Raw genomic sequence first — 24,519 nt, 5'->3', positions numbered from 1 at the left:
TTCTTTTCATTAGCTCCTGACCATGGCAAACTCCCCTTCGAGGTCTTTTTCATATGTCTGTTGTGTGACAGGGTTTCTCTGTGCAATAATCCTGGCTGTCCTGGAACTAGCTTTGTAGACCAGGCTGCCCTCGAACTCAGTGATCCATCTGCCTCTGCTTCCTGAGTACAGGTGTTAACGGCGTGTACCAATACTCCAGGCCTCGTCTTTATAAGTTTCCCTTTAGGATCCTGGAATCCCATAGTAGAAATTTTAATTGCATACTCCATGCTGTGAAGGTTTCTGAAGTGTTTCTCTCTCATTGTCTTGCCAGTATGAAGACTAGATGCTTAGGAATTTTACTGAATGTCAATAGTTGCTTCTGAGAATCACAAGTTTTGTATTTGCCAACCTGGCATTTTTAGGTATTGTTAGCAGAATTCAGACAAATTGTCTAGAACTCATTTCCCATCAAAAATCTATATATGTAAATTACAGTAGTGTCTACATAATAGGATGGTAAATAGTCAATAAATATTATAATGATCCTAAAGATGATGATAATGGTGATTATGATAACCTGCTTCTTCAATCTAGCTGAATTAATCAGTTGTTTCTGCTTCCATATCAAATGCATAATGTATAAGTACATTGCTCTGTTAAGGAATGATATATGGCACTCTGGTACAGGAATTGCACTTTTGGATAGAGAGCTTTTCAATTTGTCTGGGTTCTTTGGAAAAACAAAAATTTAGTTGAAGCTGTTGTTTTACATGTGCCCACTTTGCATCTCTGCCTTTGAAAGAACCTACTCCCATTTCTTCCTTTCTGTGACGTTTTATTCCTAATTTGAGCTTTAAAGCCACAAGAATAAAATATTGATTTAGGATGATGGAAACCACATTTTAGTATTAAAATTTGGTGGAAATCAATTTGTGATCTTCACCTTCAGACCAAGTTCCACATTAAGAGGGTATTAAATCAGAGTCACAACATGGACTAAGACTAAATAGACTTTACAGAACAGTGGAAACCTGAAGGCTCAGACATTAATCAGGAGTGTTCAGAGAAGGACTCTGATTTCTAAGTTCAGAGAAGGGCATAGCTTGATGACCTTGAGTTTGAAGAACAAGGAAGCTTGTAGAATTCCATGAGACAAAATTGCATAGCCATTTAGTGTTAGTCATTTCTGAAGATGAAGTAAACTTGGAGGATAAGGATGCTTGACTGCAAGAATTGAATTCCTTATCCTTAGCAAGACCCTAGTGGTATGACAGCACAGGTAGTCACTGACTATCCAGAAAGCTAATACTGTACAAGGTTAGAAAGTCCGTGTATATTCCTGTCTAATGTGGCCATTTAGTTTGATCTTTTCTATTTATTTATTTCTAGAAAAATAAGAGATTGACTATAATCAAGTAGTGATCTCAGGAGAAAGGCTGTAGAATACTATGTTATAGTTTATAAACAATAAGATCTAACTACTATAAACAAAATATGATATGTAATTTCAAGTGTCTCTTGCAAATAAATTAGTTAGACCAGAGAAATGTGAACAGATGAAAATTAATCTATTCTGATGTGATTGGTATTATTTTCCCTGTTGTTATTTATATTTGATGGGTGATTTGGGGGCTAATATTTGTTCCACACATGGTATTGCTTCAGTTGCAAATAAAATAATTGAGACTTAAAAGATTTGTTTATTTATTATTCATTTATTTTAATGGACGCTGTTTTGGTTTCTGCAGCTAAAATCTATAAACAGATTGGGCATGATTGTTCATCTTTCTTGGATTCTACCTAAACTATCCCCTTCCTCTCCACTTCTTGTTTATTTGTTTCTTCTTTTCTTTTCTATTTTCTTTCTTTCATATCCAGATTTTATTTTTCCCAGAAAGTACCAGAAACTCAAGATTTTGTTCTTGACTCCAGACCAAAGCCAGGCTCTTTCCAATCATTGACATGCCATGCACAGCATGCCCAACTGTGCCACGATGCTCTGATCACTGTGAGCAGGCACACAGAGTGACCTTAGTCAGACCATGATTACTGAGCACCACTTTGTGAAGGCAGGATGAAGCCAGTCTCACCAAATGTTAGGGAAGTTGCTCCTTTCAGCTAGTTGGAAATATTTTACAAGCAGCAGGTGGGAAATCGTACAAGACCAAAAATATACAGCACATCATTCTCTATGTTGCATATTCTCTACATTAGAGCCTTTGCCAAATGTGTAGAGTTTGTAACAGCTTAGCTCAGATTCTCAATGCAGATGTGATTGAATTGTCTTTATTATTTCTAGTAATGTCTGTTCTATAAATACGTCTTGACTGCATAGGAGGGCACATCCCCTCTAATAGACTTGCAGGAGCATCTGCTGGTAGTTACTTTGAATGATGTCTTGCTTACTTCAGTTATGGGTGTTCCATTTGGCTGGATGCTTACTGTTTAGAGGGATCTCCACTCATTGATTTAAGGCATAGACAACTTGAGGACTAGTGGGATCTTTACCAATAGCTGACCTGTGGCAAGTTACAATCTTTCCAGATTGTCTGAGTTAGGCTTTTTGCATAATCTGATTCAAATTTTATGCCTGTGTCACGTCTTCATTTAGACACTTTTTAATTAGTATTAGTCACAGTAATTACTGGCAATTCACTTTTTCAATTGATTTCTGTTGCTTATAAAGTGCCTCATTAAGTACTACTACAGTTTAGTTTCCTAAATCTAGCCTTCGTATAAACAGGCTGTGTTCATAAGCAGTACACCATGAGGATGCTGTTGATTTCTGGTTGGTTGTTCATCTCTGGACCACAGTTCAGCTGGTGATAAACATTAACAAGTTGTATATTTTAATATTTTATTTTACAATATTTAAAACCAGATTTTATATATAGGGATAAATTTTATATATCAAATATTGTAAGAGTGATGAATAAATGGGGGAAGTTGAAGCTAGAAAACCCCTTCCCCCAGACCATTTCCTTTTAATTTTTAAAGATTTGGTTATTTTATGTATATGAATATTTTGTTTGCATGTATGTCTGTGTGCTACCTGGTGCTGGAGAAGTCCAGAGAGGCAGTGGGTTCCTTAGGACTGGAGTGACATATGGTTGTGAGCTGTTATGTGCTGGGAATCAGCCCCAGGCCCTGTGGAAGATCATCCAGTGCTTTTAACTGCTGTGACGTTTTTCCAGCACCCCAACAAAAATACTAAAAATAAAATCACTTTTTTAATTGGGTCAGTGCAACAATTGTATTCAGTGACTAGCGAGGTATGCTTAGTTCCTGTTGTATTAATGGCCTATGGAAAAAAAAGAAAGCCTGACTTACAAGGCCACTTCTTCAAAGGAATATTTTTCTTAAAAATGAAGTAATGACCAACTTCTTTAATAATATATACAATGTTTTATTTTAATACCAAACAAAATTTGACATTAGTACACTGAGTTATCTGTTTTAATGTAGATTATAGGTCAGTATTTATGTGAGCTGCTGGAAACTGTTCATCTTTGCTACTCTGCAGTTTAGGCTGAGACAAATGGTCCAGGGTGCCTTAGGAACCCATCAGTGCCATGCCTTTTGGATGCTCCTGCAGCCTCTAGGCTCAACTACTCATCAGCACATGGTGTGAGATAATAGTCCTCCAGCTATAAAGATCAGGGCCATAGTAGGTCCTTTGAGATGAAAACACCATTGGCAAAGCTACTCTCCCATTTATCTTCTCATGTTCTCTACTGAGAAGGTTACAATAGCAATTGCAACACTAATGACACTTGCATTTTAATTTTTCTTAAATAAGCTTTTTGGTTGTAAAGATTTTATAATCACATGTGGGAGCTGATATAATTCTGTGGTATACAGTACTTTAAAGGAAGCATACATCCCCTATGTTGTCACTAGACAACACTCACTGACATCTTTTAAAGAGTATTTATTTATTTATATGTGCATGTATGTGTGTGTGTGTGTGTGTATATGTGCGTGTGTGTATATATGTGCGTGTGTGTGCGTGTGTGTGTGTGCGTGTGCGTGTGTGTGCTTGTATTCAAACATATCAGGTAACCCCAGTGGCACCCATGTGTGAGGTGGCTTCAGCAGATGGAGAAGGACCCTTGGAGCTTGTACAGAGTGGTTGTGAGTTGCCTGGTGTGGGTGCAGGAAGTTGAATTTGCAACCTCTGGAAGAGTCATTAATTTAACCTCTGGGTCATCACTGAAGCTGGCTCTTTAACATTTTCATGAGGTGCTCGCTCTTCTTTCCCCGTCTCTCCCTGTCCATTTTGCTTTTCATTATTTTCTGTCAATTCTTTGTACATAAGTGGGGCACTTGTGAGAATATTGCATCCAGTATGTAAATCCAGGATCCCCATATCTTTATAGTTCTTTGTCTATAAAGGCATGGCCATTATTGGAAACGAAGATTAGGTTGTGCATATATTTAGGAGCTAATAATCTGCTCACCACATTGGGCAAACTCTTTTCCTTTCCCCCCTTTTAAACTTAATATATTAAGTTCTATTATTTGAAAATTGTTTGAAGAAATATAATAATTAGACAGTATATTTGGAAAGACTCTGAAAGAACAGATGAGTAAGAAAGTCATTGTTAGAATGTGACTTTAGCATAAAGAAAAAATCCCCCATCTGTCGCACATTTGCATGCTTATGTGTGGTTCCAACTTTCAGTGTACAAACTCTCAGTATTAGACACTAAACGTCAGTGCAGAGAAGTCTTTGTTGTTGTCCTGGTGTGTATTTTACTTTTGCAATATCAATCTTGGCTTTGAACAAATGTAGGATGAAAATGCCAAAGTAAATTAAATTGCAAAAAACCGCAATTGTAGGCCTGGATGGTTCAACATCATATCTAAACAAACAAATATGCACTTGAGACCAAAGCCAGCTTTCTTATTCTGGGTCCTGCCAAGTTTCTCAGTCTGTAGCATAGGGCCAAATTCAAGGGTTTTTCCCCCTTCAAACTTGGATGCCATAGAACCAGGACATTTAGGTCACATGAATCTTTTTATAGAAGGACCTGCAATCTCAGTAAAACAATCTTACACTTATTATTGCTTAGTTAGTTTTGATTTTGCATGTAAATTCTTTGGAATAATCATTGGGGTCACCAACTCACTTTGATCTCAGAAATGAAACCCATTTCTATTTACTGTTCTGTGGGGTCTACCCTTTCAAGGACAAGAATGTATATTAGATAAGAATGTTGGACTTCCTTACTTGTGTAGAAGGTAAACCCACAGGCATCTACTAGCTGAATTAGGTGTACAAAGAAAACAGATCTTTAAAGTGACTTTTCTACAGTGTGGCTCAGAGTTCTGGTTTCCTTTGGTTTGTAGCCCTCCAACCCCCTGGAGAAAAGTGAATCCCCCTGGTGGAGCAATGTCATGAATTTCAGTGAAAGGTTGCCTTCAGTAGAATAACTGATGAACTTATTTCTATTACTCCAGCATTTATAAACAGGTGCTTAGCAAAGAAGGTGACAGAAAACAGTGAACTGCTACCTATAGTGTAACTTTTCAAGGATCCCTAGTCAACCAAACACAACATTGTATTAAAATGTGAATGTGGTACACACAGTTGTGTGTAGTATGAAAGGTCTTGAGTAGAGCCAAGGGACTTAAATAAACAAGATTGAAGATGAATTTTGATATTGTAGTCAAATGGTTCTTTTGAAAAATATTTATTTCGGTCTTTCAATCAATGTTCAAAGTATTAGGTATTAGTATGCCACTTTCAAGCAGAATTTGTTTTGGTTAATCCTCTCCACTCCACCTCTTGTATTTCCCTTTCCCTTTGAGCCTCACTTCAGTCTCCTTCCCTCTTCTGTGTCCCAAGTGCTTTTTGTTGTTGTTGATATTGTTTGGTTTTCCTTGATTCTTTTACCTTTTTGTGTGTCTCAATTATTTCTACCACTGTGATGAGACACCATGACCAAGACAAGTACAGAACAAAGAGTTTATTAGAGGATAACAGTCTTGGAATGTTAAAGTCCATGACCACCATTTTGGCACAATGTTTTTGTACACTGTGTAAAGTTTTATCCTTGTATTATTTTGAATGCTGATTTCTCTATCCCAATATGTGGTTTCAATCTGGACATGGATTTGCTATTTTTACTCTTAGAAGCCCCTGTCTCAATATTTAAACAGCATTCCTCATTCATTCTCTGCCTTGGCAATAAAAGCCAATGAGTTAATACAAAGCTTTAGAGAGAATGAGGTGGGACTTCTGATTTTAGAAGGTGTGGGGAAAGAGGCAGGGAGGAAGTGTGGGAGACATAAAGAGAAATCAAGGAAGTATCAGGAGAAGAGAGCTGAAACAAAAAAGAATGAAAAAAAATTCAAGTAATGTGGGGATATTGTCTAGGAGGAAGCCAAACTAGCCTGCAGGTTTAGAATGGAGTAATAATTGCTCAGTATTTGGCTCAAGGCAATTTTAATATATCTTAGTAGTTTGGGGGGACTAGTAAAGGTAATAAAGGTAACAAAATACAGCTGCTGGATTAATGAATTATTTATATTTATGTTAAAATAATTCCTTCAGTACACCATAGTGGAGAAGATGGCAGTAGACTGGCAGCCATGGTGTTGGGGTAGTAGATGGGAGCTTGTGTCTCACCCAGAGCAAGAGGCAAAGATGCTAACTGGGAATGGAATGGGCTTTTGTAACCTCCAAACCCATTTCCAGTGACATACATACTCCTCCTACAGTCCACACCTCCCAGTCCTTTCCAAATAGTTCCATTAATGGCAGACCAAGTATTTAAAATATGAGCCTTCAGGGGCCATTTTATTTAAACCACCATACTTGGTCTCCTTTTTTAAAAAGTTAATTTTTTTCTTATTCACTTTACATCCCACTCACTGTCCCCCTACTGATCATCCCCTCCTATATTCATTCTGCAACCCCCTCATCTTCTCCTCTGAGTAGGTGGAGCTCCCCTGAGTATCCCACTACCCTGGTACTTTATGTCTCTGCAAGGCTAGGCACTTCTCCCTCTGAGGCCAGACAAGACATCTCAGCTAGAAGAATATATCTTACATACAAACAACAGCTTTGGGGGTAACCCCTGCTCCAGTTTTTTAGGACCTACATAAAGATCAAATTGTACATCTGCTACATATGTGCAGGGAGGCCTAGGTCCAGCCTGTACACATTCTTTGATTGGTGGTTCATACTCTGAAAGCCTCAAGGGTCCAAATTAGTTTACTCTGTTGGTCTTCCTGTGGAGAGTCTATCAACTTTGGTGTCAGAAATCCTTCCCCATATTCTTCCATAAAAGTCCTCAAGGTTGGCAGTTTCTCAGATAACTGGGAATAGTTCTACCTCAAAATACAGCTATACCACTCCTGGGCATATACCCAAAGCATGCTTAAACATCTCACAAATATACTTGCTCAAGCATGTTCATAAAAACTTTTTCGCAGAAACTGGAAACAACTAGATGTCCCTCAGCAGAAGAATGGATAAGAAAATGTGGTACATCTACAAAAGGGAATACTATTCAGATATTAACAAAAACATTGTGAATTTTGCAGGCAAATGGATGGAACTTGAGAATATCATCCTGAGTGAGGTATCCCAGTCCCAAAAGGACATACATGGTATGTACTCACTTATAAGTGGATATTAGCTATAAAATACAGGTACCATGTTACACTCCACAGACCCAAAGAAGCTAAACAAGAAGGAAGGCACAAGCAAGGATGCCTGAATCTCACTTTGAAGAGGGAATAAAATAGTCATAAGAGGCAGATGGAGGGAGAGAATTGGGAGGGAGAGGCGATGGGGAGAAGAACGGGGAGCTCAGGAGCAGGTGTGGAGAAGGACAAGAGAGATGGCCAGATGATCATGAAAATGAGTGGAAATCTGAAACTGATAGGGTGAGGAGGTGGGAGGCATCTCCAGGAGGAGACAGAGACCTGGGATAAGGGAGTTGCTTAAGAATCAATGTGAGGTGACCTTAGCTGTTTCTTTTAGGGTTTATCCTCATGAGCTTCTGTTCAAGTACATACATGTGTACATTATATGCTATGATCTGCATATAAGAGAGAACATACAGATTTATGCGACCTTCCACAGACCTAATCAGAGTCTCCAGGAATGTAACAAGAGGATTGAAATACTCATCGGTGTATAAGAATGAGCAGACAAAGTCAGTCTTCTCTGCTACATGCCCGGTGACAGATCGTTTGGTTCCATAGGTTGCATCTTCTGTGATGGAAACTCAGTAACTCCAGATATAGATTGTTCCATAGTTAGGATAGGCTATTATCTTTTGGCACATTGTCTCAGCCTTTGCTATGTATCCGTATCACACAGGCTCAAGAGTGCTACCACTCTATTTCCAAGATTTCATCACACCCAGGTGTGAGAGAAGTTCTACCAACATGATATCTTGATATTCAGTTTTGCAAGACTGCATAGGAAGGCAGCCTGGTGTAATTGTTAGCCACATGGGATTTGATATTTCAGGGGCTGATTCCACTCTTCACTTTTCAGTGTCAGAGTTCCTGGATCCCATAATGGCTTATTAACACAATTCTAATTTTGGAATTATCAATTTGGATATTTGCACTCCAGATGGGTGGCCTTCATAGACTATTGCACAGTGAATGGATGGCTATGGTGCTGGCTAATTTCATAGTGATTTGTATTCTGTGTTCCTCAGTGGGGTCTGTTCAGCACCATTCTGGATACACCTAAGAGACCAGCCTAGAGCCTTCACTCTCAGTCTTCTAACAGCATTGTGATAGCAATTCGTAATTCCTCTGCTAACCCTGTGAAAAGAAAATGTCAGTTATGAATTACTATGCCAGGATTACTATGCCACACCACTGGCAGTGAGTTGTGTATTTCTGATGAAATCAGGTTAGTTCCAAGTAGCATGGCTGTAGGTAACTGTATGCTTGTGCATAAGTTATTTCCTTCCTGGGATCTTAGCTTCTTTGTTAAATAAACCAGAGTTATCAAAGAAGGGTTAGCAGAGGAATTACGTATTGCTATCACAATGCTGTTAGAGGACTGAGAGTGAGGGCTCTAGGCTGGTCTCTTAGGTGTATCCAGAATGGTGCTGAACAGACCCCACTGAAGAACACAGAGTCCAAATCACAATGAAACATATATATATGTATATATATATACACATATATATACACATATATATATACATATATATACACACACACACACACACACACACACATATATATATATATATATATATATATATATATATATATATATATAAATGTGCAAAGAGGCCCACAGAAGCTAGACAAGGCAGTCCTCTGCTACATATGTAGATGGGGCCATGGGCAAGCCCATGTATATTCTTTGGTTTGTGGCTGAGTCCCTAGGAGCTCTGAGGTCTGATTAGTTGATACTATTGTTCTTCCTATGGGGTTACAATCCCCCTAAGCTGCCTCAGTCCTTCCTCTAACTCTTCCATTGGGGTCCCCGGGTTCAGTGCAATGGTTGGCTGTGAGTATCTGCATCTGTCTTAATCAGTGGTTGGTAGAGCCTCTCAGCGGACAACTATGCCCTTGTCTGCAAGCACATCTTGGCATCTTGGCATCTTGGCATCTTGGCATCAGCAATTTTCATAAGAGTGTGTATCTTAGGAAAGACTTAAGATTTCCTGAATAACTTATGAATGGTGTTGTGTATGTGAGTTTGTGCACAGGCTTGTTGCTAGACTATTCACATGTACAAGAGACTAGGATAAAGTGCATTTGGCTTTTATTAAGGCGTGCTTCTGTCTAATATCTTGATATGTTACATATTAACAAGCTTAATCCCCTCACTAACATCAGCTGTTTCTCTTAATATAAAAATTACACACATTTGTGAAACTATTATGTTTATTAATAGTTTTTATTTTGTTTCTTAAAGTTTTTAAGAGTAATTTTAGCATAGAAGACAATGGGTTTCATTATGGAATTTCCACACATTATTATTTTGCACATATTAAAATGTTATACTTAATCATATTTGTAACACTCCTACTCCTGTTTCCTAACCTTAATCCCAGTTATTCTTTCCTTTTGTGTATTTATGTATTTATGTACATATCATTGACATGAAATATATAACATATATATTTAATTTACTTTTTGTATATGAGAGAAATTGTGTAGTACTTTCTTTTTCTTTGCCTTTACTCTCTCTTGCATCTTTGTTCTCCTTCTAAGTCCATTCCTCCCTCTTAGAGTTTCCTGTTACTTTTTTTTCCTTTTTTTTGTTATTTTTTCTTTGTTTTTGTTTATTTTTTGTTTTTGTTTTTGTTTTTGTTTTTTTGAGACAGGGTTTCTCTGTGTAGCCCTGGCTGTCCTGGAACTCTCTCTGTAGATCAGGCTGGCTTCAAACTCAGAAATCCTCCTGCCTCTGTCTCCCAAGTGCTGGGATTAAAGGCATGTGCCATCACTGCCTGGATCCTGTTACTTTCATGTCACACAAAAACAAATATTCATGTATATTTAGATTTCCATAGAGGTCAGCATATCAGAGAGAACTTGGCATTTACCTTTATAAATGGTCTAATTTTACTAAACATGATGATTTCCATTTCTACTAATTTTCCTACAAATGAGATAAAGTCACTTTCCTTATGGGTGATTAAAATTCCATTTTCTTAATTATTTTACTTGGCCTGCATCTGTAGATAGGCATCTAGGCTTGTTTTATATCATGGCTATTGCAAATAATTCAGCATTAAACACGAGTGTGCAAGTATCTCTGCCATGCTCTAACAGGATATATCCACTAGTGATATAGCAAGATCAAATGGACATTCTCTTTTTATATTTTTAAGGAAGCTCCTAACTGACTTCCATAGTGACTCTTCCCATTTTCATTGCCATTGGTTTTCAGTATATCAGGTTCTTCCTTTTCCACATACTCACAAACTTTGGTTGTTTGCTTTCTCAAGGTATGTTTACTTTCTATTTTCTTATGGTCAAATATTTTGGATATTTTTACAATGTTTATTGGACATTTATATTTATTGTTGGAAACCTGTCTATAATTCATTTTCCCATTTACACTTGTTCTTTTATTGAAAACATTTTTCATTACAGTATATTCTAATTAAGGTTTTTGCTTCCAAGTTTTTTTCCCACCTCCTCTCCCATCCAGATACATACCATTTCATTACAAAACAGACAGGCACCTATCCCTAGAGGCTTTGCAGGTGTTCTGCTGTGTGTCACATGTACATCAGTAGGCGGTAGAGAGGAGAGACACTATGTCTACACTCAGTGTTCTGACCTAGGGACATCTGAGTGATTAGTAAACTAACACTGCCAGAAAAGAATGTTTCTGGACAGACTCCCAGGTGGGAAGCAAGCCAGAGACTAGAGGAACCCCACTCGGGACTTCATGACTAGGGCAGGGGTGAGTCTGAGACAGACAACTTTTGAAAGGGGCCATTTTGGCAGGCCAGGCAACCAGTAGACAGGCACCATGGGGACCAGACAGGAAGCTAGCCTGAGATGGCCACCAGGCTGGCACTGCTTAGGCCTAGGGGCACCAGACCACAGTCACGATAAATCCTACCCAGTGCCATAATGCATGGATACAGCACAGGCACTCCTGAGATGATCTAAGACACATAGAAAGCCCAGGGCCACAAAGAGGAGCAAGTGAGTGGTAGAGAAATGGAAGAGAAAGAGAAACAGAAGAATGTGGGCACAATGAAGAAAGGTAGAACTGGAGACTCAAAGGAAGTGAGGAACAGCCTGATGTGAGTAGCTGGTGATGCTACCTGGGAGCATGGTGGGGTCTTGGACTTTGCCCATGACCCTGCAGCAACAGGGGTCTGTTACCACCAAAGTCCAGGCAGACATCTTTAGTTTAGGCTGTAGCCCAGGAACATGTTGATGTCTGAGGGCTGTGCACAGCTGGCCCCAATCCTCACCTGGACGTTGTGGAGAGATGTCCTTGGGGACATGAGAGCAGGAGAGCTGACCCTCCTACTGAGCCAGCTACAGTAATTAGAAGATCAGGCCACACCTTGCAGGATTTGCAGGTGAGCCGGCCTCTAGGACTCAAGCATGGGAGAGCTTCCAGTCATCTCACGAGGTGGTGTGAATGAGGAAGGGATATCCTTCCCCTTTCCCCCACCACCTGTGGCAGGTGGGAGACCTGGTCCTAGTGTCATGAGAGCAGAAGAGCTATCCCTACCCTCACCAGCTGCAGCACTCTGAAGAATGGGCAGTACAGTAGAGTTGGTCCTTGATGTGCAGGTGAGCTGGCCCTGCTTCTTGTTTACTGGGTGGTGACTCAGACAAGGGAGAGATGTCCTCATCCCCTTCTTCATTTCTTGCCATCTATGGCAGGTGAGAGAACTGTCCCCAGGGTCATGAGAGTAGGAGAACTGGCCATGTCCCCCACAGGTTACAAAATTCAGGAGATTGGGCCTTGCACATTGCCTGGGAAGCAGAGTTAGAGCTGGTCCTGGTTGCAGGTTTGCTGGTAAGCTGGCCCCGATGGTGTTAGAGTGGGAAGCCTGTAGGCTGACCAGCTCAAATAACTCTCAGGCCCAGATCCTGGGCTTTGAATTGACCTACCCCAACATCTACTCTGTTGATGAACTGCTAGAATAGATGAAGGGGCTAATTGTACAGATACAAAACTACAGGATCTCCACAACACAGGTCAATAGCAGGATATCCAAGAGAAGCCAGTGAGGTTCCAGTATTGATAGAGTAGCAGAAGCCAGAAGTTGGTTGTACCAGACCAACAAGTCATTGCAATGAACATTTGCCAGCAAGGAAGTATCCAGGACACACTGTGACAAACTTGCTGCTTCTACAATGAGTTATTTCCTTTGGGGTTGTGGTGGTGGTGGTGGTGTGATTGCAAGGGTAAAGGCGGGTATGAGGGGCAATGAAGATGAATTAGATTGGGATGCATGATGTAGAATTCACAGAGAACCAATAAAAAGCCATTTTTTCTTTGAAAGAAAACATGCAGGTATTGAAGGAATAAAATACATGTTAGAAATAAAAAAAAAACAACAAAACAATCAGAATATGACTAAACAACCAAACAAGAAATAGAGGCAAAGAAAAAGTACATGAAATGTATTTAAGTGGATGGACACAGACGTTTCTATATTCAAGAATCCAATAAAAAAAAAACCCTAACTGGAAGCCGTTTTCTGATATAATTTCTTTTTTCAAATGTCTTAAAGTTTTTATAATAGCAATCTTTCACTTTCTTGGGAAGTGTTATCATAGAGACTTTATTTTTCGAGGCTATTGTGAAAGGTGTTGTTTCTACAATTTCTTTCTCAGTTCATTTGTCTATTGTATATAGGAAGGCTACTGATGTTTTTGTGTTAATTTTGTGTCTTGCTACTTTGAAAATTTGAAAGCATTTATCAGCTGTAAGAGTTTCATGGTGGACTTTTTAAGGGTCACTTATCTATATTATCATATCATCTGCAAATAATGATATTTTGACTTTTTTGTTTTCAATTTTTTCCCCTTGGTCTACTTCAGTTGTCTTACTGCTGTGGCTTAAGACTTCAAGTACTATATACTCAATAGACGTGGAGAAAGTAAACACCTCGTATTATTCAGGATTTTAGTGGAATTGCTTTGACTTTCTTTCCACTTTATTTGATGTTGGCTATCGTCTGGATGTAAACAGACATTATTATGTTTACATATGTCCCCTGCATCTCTTATCTCTCCAGGACTTTTACCATGAAGGGGCGTTAGGTTTTATGAAAGGTCTTTTCTCCATCTAATGAGGTGATTATGTGGATTAGGTCTTTCAACCTATATATAGAGTGGTTTACATTTATCGATGTATGTGTGTTGAGCCATGCCTGCATCTCTGCATCCACTTGATCATGTGGAAGATTTTGTTGATGTATTTTTGGATTCAGTTTGCAACTATTTTATTGAGAATCTTTGCATATATATTTATAAGGGAAACTGGCCTGTAATTCTCTTTGCTGGCTTTTTAATGTGGTTTAGGTATCAGAATAACTGTGGCTTGTTCCTTCTGCTTCCATTTTCTGGAATAATTTGATAAGTATCGGAGTTAACTCTTTTTTTTTTTTTTTTAAGATTTAGTTTATTTATTTTATGTGCACACTGTAGCTGTACAGATGGCTGTGAGCCATCATGTGTGTGGCTGCTCTCCGGCCCTGATCGCTCCGGCCCCGCTTGCTTCTGCATAATTCACTGTAGCTGTCTTCAGACACACCAGAAGAGGGCATCTGATCTCATTACGGGTGGTTGTGAGCCACCATGTGGTTGCTGGGATCTGAACTTAGGACCTTCGGAAGAGCAGTCACTGCTCTTAACTGCTGAGCCATCTCGCCAGCCCCGAGTTAACTCTTTTTTAAAAGTCTGATGGAATTCTGCACTAAAACCATATAACAATTTCTTTGGTTGGGAGACTTTTAACGATTGTTTCTATTTCACTAGGGGATAAAGGTCTGTTTAAATTACTTATCTGATCTTGATTTAAATTTGGTAAGTAATATCTATCAAGAAAATTATCCATTTCTTTTAGATTTCTCAATTAGGTGTTTTTTAAAAGTATGTTCTCATGATTCTCTGGATCTCCTCAGGGTCTGTTGTTATGTTCCCTTTTCTAATTTTGTTAATTTGTGTATTTTTTCTCTACAGTTCATTTAATTTGGCCAAGGGATTGTCAATATTATTGATTTTCTCAAAGAACCAACTTTTTGTTTGATTGATTCTTTGTATTGTTTTTCATTTGTTTGCTTATTTCTCCAGCCCTGTGTTTGATTATTTCTTGCCATCTATTCATTTGGGGGTGCTACTACTTTTTGTTCCACAGCTTTCTCATTTGCTCATTTATTGATTCAATTCTTTGATATTTAACTTTTTAATTTTATTTTTAGAGTCTAGTTATTAATCTTTTGTCAGATGGACAGCTAGGTTTTTTTTCTCCCATTCTCTAGGCTATCTTTTCACTTTGCAGATATTTCCTTTGCTATGCTAAAGCTTTTTAATTTTATTCAATCTCTGGGTCCTCTCAATTTAGATTCTGTAGTGTAGATGAGGGAGGGTCAGGGAGTTTTGAACTTATAAACTACAGTATTTCCTGTGTATACTAGCATTGACCTTGCACTACATTGGTGTGTGATGTCTCCTTAGTGCTTTGCCAAGCAGTATGCAACCACTGGCATGTGTCTAGATCATCCTGCCTTCAATTTTCAAAATGTACTGTGCATCAGATGGATATGGATATTGCTATGGATGTAGAATCAGAATTCTCTCTCTACAGCAGTAAACCTCATGGAAGAGATTTACCTCCAGTGGTTGTTCTACCCACAGTCCTCAAGTTCAGCCTACCAAACTCCAAAGCTACTTCAGGTGATGAGTTCAGATCCTAGCTCCAGAGGGAGGGCCACTGTGGGGAGCCGTGAATCTTGAGAGGCATTCGCCATGGCAGGATGGCACCTACTTCCTCTGTTAACTCCTAGTGGACAACTGTTTGCGCATGTGCATGGAGTGAAAAGGACGCCATGTCACGGCCCATCCCGGGGCATTACGTAGGGTAATGAGCGAACAGCCAATCATGAGCAGACACGCCACGCTGTGGGCAGATACGCCGCACTGTGGTGTATATAAGCAGTGCGGATTTTGGGCTCGACCCTTTTTCCCTATGGATGGAGACAAATAAAACGTTGCTGCAGAAGGAACCTAGTGTCCGTGTGTCTTCTTGCTGGCGAGACGACTGCGCGGGCTACAGGCCACATGTTCCTAAGCACTTTTAAGTTTGTCAATATTGAGTTTTCAAACCCTCCACAGCTGCCACCCACAGCTGCCTCTGAGACTAGACTGCAGAATGCTGCTTTCAGAATCCCTGCTTAATGATTCTTTCCTGTTTGCCAGCTCTTGGTGTTAGGTACCTAGTTAGATACTGGCAAGCTTCAAGGACGTTAGGACTGGACTTCTTCCTTATAATCAACAGCATATAAAACCAAGAATTAGAACTGTAGAATTCTATAGATGGATCGGAAAATAGCACCTGAGTAATATCTCTGTCCCTTAGAGGATGTATGATATCTTCAACTGCCCAGTAGGTCACTAGTTGAAAACTATCTAAACTTAGTACCTAAGCCTTATGAAGTTATCTAGAAAAAAAATTTCTAATACAGAACACAGTACACCATTGCCCTTTCTGCAAAAGTTGATAAAAATGGGACCATCATTTACTTGGACAAAACAAAACAAAACAAAACAACTCTAAACAAGTCCCACAGAAAAACTCTTCCACAGGATTTAGAAATATACAAAGCCTGCTGAAAATGTAATTTAATTGATTCAGTGGTCTCTCTGCCTTTTGTATACTTTCTGTTGTGAGCACATTCAGTTTTTCAATGATCTCTTACACCATGGTCAACTTTTACCCCTTGAGAATGCCCTGCTTCAGTCAATAATTAGCTCTGTCTTTCACACTGCACTCTGTATGTCTTGTCTAAGATCTTTGATGGATAATGGGAAGCCAGAGTGGGGTAATGATGCCAGGGTGGCTAAGTTTTAACCATAGGGTCCATCTTAAGATGGCACCTGGACACAGGGCTTTGAGCCATGGAAGGATACAAAATAGAATTTCTCCACTACTGACCTGTCCCACAAGGGGAGAGCTTCTTTCTTGCCAAACCCTGAAGCTGGGTTTGGGACCTGTGATGGCCTGGTCTTTTGTTCTGTGGGTATAATTGCCAATCACTTTTCACCAGGGCCAAAATGACTCTCCTCTTCCCATCAGGGAGCCATCTGGCTGGAGCTCTCCTTCCTGCTTTATTAGCACCCCTTGATCTGTCAAGTTTTTCCAAGGCATGATTGACAAGTAAAAATTTTCTTTCCACATTGTCCCGGTTGATCACATTAAAAAACATCTTCACATACCTATAGTTAAATACGGGACACTGGGACACTTTCTTAGAAAAAAGAGTTGGTAGACCCGTAGATCAGAAGAAATATACACACTAAGATAGAAGAACATGAATTAATATAAGAAAGAAAACATACAAAGTGCCATCAGGAGATGGTTTCACTAATAGTATTTATAGGTAATTTGCTTAATCCATTTTTATCAAGTTTCTCTTATGTGCCAAACAAACCATCCAGAAATTAGGTTTCTCAGCACTGTCTTTTGATGGGAACCATGAAGAAAATCTGGATGGCTAGGCAAGAATATTTCTAGACAAACATGGGATAGTCCATATTGATCAGCACATACTTTCTAAAATACTCACAGAGACTTTTTGTTTACTCAGTTTAGACTCTAGCTTGAGATCACCAACAAAGTATCAGTGGATGATAAGCTGAATAATTTCCTCCTGTGAAATGCAACTGTCTTTCACAGTTGCTCTGTCTTTCTTGATCTCTGTCTTTTGTGGGTTTTAAATGTTTCATGATTATTAAAGTTTCCTTTATGAAATTGCCAATCACTTTCACCAGGCCGAATGACTCCCCTCTTCCCACCAGGGATTTACCTGGCTGGAGCTCTCTTGCCTGTTTTATTACCACCCCTTGACCTGTCAAAGTTTTTCCAAGGCACAATTAACAAATAAAAGCGGTATGGATCAATAATCTAATTTGCAAGCTTTCTCATTACCTTAATTTGTAGTTAAGTAATTAATAAAACACACATTATTGAGGATTCTGTGCTCCAGTGGGCTCTGTGGTGTCAACGGTGAACAGATTATAATGCTTGTGTGGAATGGTTTGACCTTCTTACTGACTAGTAATTAATTACAATAAATCATGATGTTACAAGGTAGCACAGGTTATTGTAGATTCCTGTCGTGGGTGAGAGAAGTCCTCCTAGAAGTGGCGACAGTGTCATTGTGTAGGCCAACCCCCAGGAGGTGTGACTGGGAGTTTTGTCATATTCTTCTCAATTATTTTAGACTTCAAAGTCCTCATTACAGCCCAGTTCTGTCTTTTTGCTCAGGCTATGGTGTCTCAAAGAATCCAAGCAATTACTAAGTTTTACTTTCTCTCACCATCTAATTATGCCTGTCTTAGTAGTCTATGAAGTGTTCATCACTTTTCTCTGATGCAGTTCAATTCTTCTTGTCCTTCCTCTTCTGCTGCTTTAAGCAACTGGTTTTGATTCCTCTTCCTGGAATAATTTCTCCTCCTATTCCTCTTCCTCTTCTTTTTTGTGCAATATTTCATTTATTGCCTTTTTTCTTGTCTCTTTACTTTTTAATTTCTTATACACAAACTAGAAAAAATAAAAAGCATTGCTTATTTCAAAATGTTAGTGTGGAAAGCAATAGAAAATACCTATTAAGAAAGAATTTGAAAACACCGGTCTTTTCATTGCATACCTTGGTGTGTGTGTGTGTGTGTGTGTGTGTGTGTGTCTGTCTGTCTGTCTGTCTGTCTGTCTGTCTGTGTGATATGTACATTCATACACAGGGAAACAAGTGGATTATTTTGTGTATGTGTGGTGCTAACATTCAAGTCCAGGGTTTTCATGCACTAAAGCCATGGTCTACTATTGAGTTACACCACCAATCCAAGTGTACTCCCTTGTCACCTGTAGTTCTTACTGACCTCAGCTATGGTAATCTGTAAGCTTAATTTTAATAATTAAATTAATCTTTCATCTTTGGACATGAAAATAGACAGTTCCAATAATAGAATTATTAGAAAATGTTTCATTAGCTCATTCTTTAAAAGTGGTTCTCCCAAGCTCTTTTCAATTGATAAGCACTAGAGGGGGGCAATTCAGTTCTCTCCAAGGATTAAGAGTGTGACAGGCTAACCCATGCTCCAGGACGTGGTCCTAAACTTAGGTACGTACAGACACAGTAGACTCTAGGTTTTAAAGACCAAAGCCCATGAAGTCATAAGGAAAAAGCTATGGGGGGGGGTGGGTAGTGGAGGAGGAACTGTAGAAGAGGGTTGGGTCAAACTCAACTCTACATGCTTATATTATATGTATGCATGGCATTCTCAAACAGTAAAAAAGAAGGACAATTTTCTCCTGCAGTGGGTGTGTATAGGGAGGCTGGAGTTTGAAGTGGGGTGTTTTCTTTGATAATCCACTTTCTACCTTCTTTTCTGAGGCAATCTCTCACTAAATACAGAATTTATTGATTTGGCAAGCCTAGCTGGCCTGGACACTCCAGAGTTATTTGTGTCTCTGTTCCCCAATGTTGTGACTACAGGAATGTGCCTCAATGGCCAACCAATATATTTTTTTAATCTGAGTGCTGTTGATTCAAACTCAGGCCTTAGGCTTGCTCTATAAGGATTTCAGAGGACTGAGTGTGGTAATCTTTAACAATGACTAGCTTAGAAAGTCTATGATAACCAATTACTATATGTAATTAAGAATGCAAAAGCAATTTTATCGCAAAAGAGTGCCTACAGAGCATAGAGAATCTGTCTCCTTTCTACTTTCTCTGTTGTGAACACAGTATGGTGGGGGAAGGCCTAGATGAAAGAAAGTTTGTTGTCATGGTCACCGCAGATGAATTTCTGTTTCTGAGGACCTTACAAAAGGATGCTGGCAAACTGAGATGATTCTTTAAACTAACCTTTTGAACTATGCTCAAATAGAAGGCCACACACAGTAGAGCATTTGGCAGCACGAATTGGCCTTGATGAGGGGGGACAAAAAGAGAACAGACACTTTGATGGGCAGGAGGGAGGGTGGGTCCTGGGAGAGGTGGGGAGGGAAGGTGGATATGACCACAATCATTTCCTGAGAACTAATAAAAATTTAAAAATGATCTTTCATAAGTGACCTTGAGATTAAAGATGCTTTTGGCTCTGTCTAGGGTTTATCTGTAAATTGCCTTTAATCTTTTAATTATGTTACTCATGGTTTCTCTCTCTTCCTCCCTACCTTCATGCTGTGTCAAGCTTTTTGAAGCTAAACTGTATTTTTGCGTGTTTGTTTGTACATTTTGTTGTTGTTGCTGCTTTCAAAATTGAAACTGGGGTAGTGGGGCTTGCATAGAGGCTATTAAAAGTGCACTGGCCAGTGTCTAGTTTGAAGTGGGAGCAGCCTCCCAGTGGAGATGCCCCTCATGTTTACCTTGTTAGGGTAGAGTAAGCCTGTGTGCCACAGTCACCTCATCACAAATATTCTGTATACTATAACATCAAAAACAACCCTCTGCACTCTCCCTTGCTTTAATAATGTGGGACATGTGGACAGTAGCAGTTCCCTCACAATACTGTTGGAAGAGTGAAAGCAAATGACAACAAAATGTCTGTCTCTAAAGTGTTCTTCCTGTTCTGATGAAACGACTCAGGGGACAAACATAGAAGAATACTGGGAGATGTGTTTTAGCTTCAGAACTTTTCTTCTCTTTTTTTCCCCCTGGAAATACATCTTGTCATTTAAGATCAACCTGAGGAACTCTGGGTTTTCCCCTTTACACTGGCATGTCAATTGTATACCTTGCAAAGTTTTCCCTGGTGACATGGATTTGCCAGTGGTCATAACTGTTGGGCAAATCAGTATTAAAGAGACAATGATTTTGAAATTGTTCAAAGACCCAAATTGCTATGAAAGATGCAGTGAGTGATGCAGAGCTGCTGCAGGTGCTGGAGGTGCCACAGGTGCAGTACTTTCATTCTCCCCATCCCATTTGAAGTATTGATTCCTACTGTTGGATAGGTTTGGTTTTTAAGCCTAGATAAATTACAGAGAGTCAACAATCAAGCAGTGGATATTGAATATCCTGAAAGAGCTAATCTGAGAATAAGAATTCCAGAGATATGATATCCTGGAATGATTGTTTTTATTAGATACTTTCTTTACTTACGTTTCAAATGATATCTCCTCTCCTGGTTACCCCTCTGAAAAAAATATCAAAAACAAAAACAAAAACAAGAACCAGACCCTGTTTCCTCCCCCCTCCCCCTGCTCACCAACCTACCCTCTCCCACTTCCTGGCCCTAGCATTCCCCTACACTGGGGCATAGAACCTTTGTTCCCCAATGAAGGAGCTAGAGAAAAGACCCAAGGAGCTGAAGGGTTTGCAGCCCCTTAGGATGAACAACAATATGAGTTAACTAGTATTCTCAGAGCTCCCAGGGACTAAACCACCAACCAAAGAGCACACATGGTGGAATGATTTATTAATATGGTTTTAGGCAGGGTGCAGGTACAAGCGTAGGAAGCTCTTGTGCTTGTGTGGGTGTTTCTACATAGAGTAGCAGTCCGGCTTGCAGGGCCAGCATGACTTCTAAACTCAGCCTAACCATCTGCTCAGCATTCAGCCTTACTGAAGATATTTTAACTGTCTGCACTGTATTTCCCTTGCTTACAAAATAGGATTGCTGATAAGTATCTGGCTTCTGGAGGGCTTGGGAAATATAAAGGACTCAATGCATGTGACATGGTTAGCACATAGCATGGTCTCAAAGTATCATTACTATGAAGGTGTATGCTTAGGCCAATGCCAGAGACTTGGCTTCTAACTCCAGCCTCAACAAACCAGCATTTGGATGCTTATATAATATGTTGTTCTTTTCTGAACCACATTTCCTTGATAGAAAAATACAAGGATTAAGATAGCATCGAAAATATCTTCCAGTTTCATGTGCAATTCTATAAAGCATGGCATGATCATGCTTTTTTAAAGCACAGAATTATCTAGAGAAGTGTAAACGTAGTGCTGTTAGAGATAATTTTTACCCTTTGTCTTACTTATTTCTTCTTGCACTTCTGTATACGTGTGTGTGTGTGTGTGTGTGTGTGTGTGTGTGTGTGTGTGTGTGTGTGTGAAGTTTGTCTATCACTCATTTTCCATCTTACTTTTTGAGTCAGGGTCTCTGAGCCTGCAGCTTGCATGTTCAGTTAGGTTGGCTGACCAGGAGTGCTCCGAGATCTGCCTGTCTCCCAACTCAAGGATTCCAAACTCACACCAGCTAGCTTGCCATTTAAAATGAGTGTTAGAGTTAGGACTTATATCCTCAGGTTTCTGTGACTGGTTTATATTGACTGAGACATCTCCACAACTTTATAAATTTTAATAACTGCTCTTAAGAACGTGGTCCTGTCTCAAAAAAGCAAAAAAAAGAAAGAACATGGTCCTTTGAACCTTGAAAGTATGAATGGTATAAAAAGTAAAGAATGAACAAACAAAAGACATTGTGTTAACTCTGAGCAACACAGACTCGCTAAATATTTAAGCATTTAAATTAAAAAAGTAGAGCCTTTAATCAAGAAAAGTAGTGATTATGTTTAGCATATAATGTTAAGAAATTAGACTGTGATCCTGTGGTCTGTTCTGAGAGAAGGGGGCCCAAAGTTACAGTTATAAGAGAAAGTGTGTGTGTGTGTGTGTGTGTGTGTGTGTATACATATGTCTGTGTGTCTGTTTATCTACAAAACTTCTCTTTAGGATCACTTTTTTCCTATTTTATCTGAAAATTTCAAGCTTAATAATATCATTATTTTGCCTGTGCATGACCTGCTATATCAATTCCAAATTAGAAAAACTTAATGTTTGTTATAGGTTTTGTGGTTTAATATGTAGAAATTGATATGTATATATAACCTTTTTCTTCTGCATAGAGAAACTTCCAGAATGTATTCTTGCCTTACATAATCTGATATTTACTTACTTGTTCGCACTTCAGCAGCATGTATACTGAAATTGGGACAATTCAGAGACGATTAGCATGGTCCCTATGCAAGGATGGCATGCATGTGAGAAGGTTTTTCTTTCCAGCATCCTACCCACAGTAAAAGAAGTACATCCACAAAAATAAAACACCTGAGTTTGAGACTTCTGATCTCTAGATCAGTACTGTGTGTGTTATTTTAAGACACAAAATTTCTGGCTATCTGTACACAGCAAAAGGAAACCAATACAGCATTGTATTACTTTGCTCACTTGTTTAGAAAGAGACATTTTAGATGTTCTATAAGTATCATGAAGAACAGAATGTTATAATCAATACTTAGATTTTGTGGGATATCTAGTGTTTCAGAAGATTTGTTCTTACAATTACAACCTCATCATCTTCTCTTGGGCAGTTCTATGAAGCTATTTATTTGTTTGGATGACAGGGTATGTATATCTTCCCCCAGAAATAAGACAAATTCTGCCATTTTATGCACTTTTATACTCATAAATTGTTCCAGTTTCCCCATAATACTGAAGTAAAAATTTAAATCCCCTAGAAATAATATATTTTACTAGTCCCAGGAGATGAGTTCTTACCTAAAGAATACCATAGTGTGGAGAAGGAAGAGCAGACCATGAAGCACAGGAATTACTTTCTAATGGACCCTACCTTTTGGGCGTACTCCTAAGGTACATGAGTGTCTAAGAATAGGAAGTGTCCTCTATCAGATGCGGGGTTAGTGAAGAGTTTTTCCCAATCTGTAGGTTGCTAATTTGTCCTCTTGACAAGGAAGTCTTTGCCTTTCAGAAGTTTTTCAGTTTTATGAGGTCTCATTTATCAATTCTTGATCTTAGAGTCTGAGCCATTGGAATGCTGTTTAAAAAATCCCCTCTCCCTGGGCCAAAGAGCTTGAGGCTCTTCCCCACTTTGTCTTCCATTAGATTCAGTGTATCTCATTTTATGTTGAGGTCCTTGATCCACTTGGACTTGAGCTTTGTGCAAGGTAACAAATATGGATCTATTTTCATTTTTCTGCATACTGATTGCCAGTTATACCAACACCATTTATTGAAGATGCTTTCTTTTTTCCATTGTTTATGTTTGGCTTCTTTGTCAAAGATCAAATTTCCATAAGTGTGTGGTTTTATTTCTGGGTCTTCAATTCTATTCCATTGATCAACCTGTCTGTCCCTGTACCAATTCCAGGCAGTTTTTATTACTACTGATTGATAGCATAGCTTGAGGTCAGGGATGGTGATTCCTCTAGAAGTTCCTTTATTGTGAAGAATTGTTTTTGCTATCCTGAGTTTTTTCTTTTTTCATATGAAATTGAGAATTTCTCTTACTATGGCTGTGAAGAATTGAGTTGGAATTTTGATGGGGATTGTGTAAACTGATTTTGGTAGGATGTCCATTTTTACTGTGTTAATTCTGCCAATCCGTGAGCATGGGAGATCTTTCCATTTTCTGAGTTCTTCTTCAATTTCTTTCTTTATTGACCTGAAGTTCTTGTCATACAGATCTTTCACTTATTTGGTTAGAGTTACCCCAAGATATTTTATATAACTCATAGCTATTGTGAAGGATGTTGTTTCTCTATTTTTTTTCTCAGCACATTTATCATTTGTATAAAGGAAGGCTACTGGTTTAAGTTAATTTTATATCCAGCCACTTTGCTAAAGTTGTTTCTCAGCCGTAGAAGTTCTCTGGTAGAATTTTGGTGGTTGCTTATGTATGCAATCACATCATCTACAAATAGTGATACCTTCTTTGAGGGGCTAATAGCCAAAATATATAAAGAACTCAAGAAGCTAACCTCAAAAAAACCAAACAACCCAATCAAAAAAAAAATTGGAGAGTTGAGTCCATTGATATTAATAGATATTAAGGAAAAGTAGTTGTTGCTTCCTGTTATTT

The 24,519-nt window shown here is 38.9% G+C and overlaps 1 long non-coding RNA gene and 2 other non-coding genes across 3 annotated transcripts in view; all 3 read left to right on the top strand.

The window, feature by feature from the left end:
* The window catches only part of LOC116101160, a 91,202-nt gene that overhangs the window by 54,769 nt on the left and 11,914 nt on the right, over positions 1-24,519 (top strand). The window lies entirely within an intron of this gene.
* LOC116104368 lies at positions 11,168-11,300 on the top strand. Its single transcript, XR_004123871.1, has one exon. It is a non-coding gene; the product is annotated as a small nucleolar RNA SNORA17 (small nucleolar RNA).
* LOC116104240 lies at positions 22,597-22,701 on the top strand. The gene has a single exon (XR_004123762.1). It is a non-coding gene; the product is annotated as a U6 spliceosomal RNA (small nuclear RNA).

This window comes from Mastomys coucha, unplaced genomic scaffold (assembly GCF_008632895.1).
Source record: "Mastomys coucha isolate ucsf_1 unplaced genomic scaffold, UCSF_Mcou_1 pScaffold21, whole genome shotgun sequence".
Lineage (NCBI taxonomy): Eukaryota > Metazoa > Chordata > Mammalia > Rodentia > Muridae > Mastomys > Mastomys coucha.
Note: the sequence above shows the minus strand (reverse complement) of the source record. Positions and strands in the feature narration are given on the sequence as shown.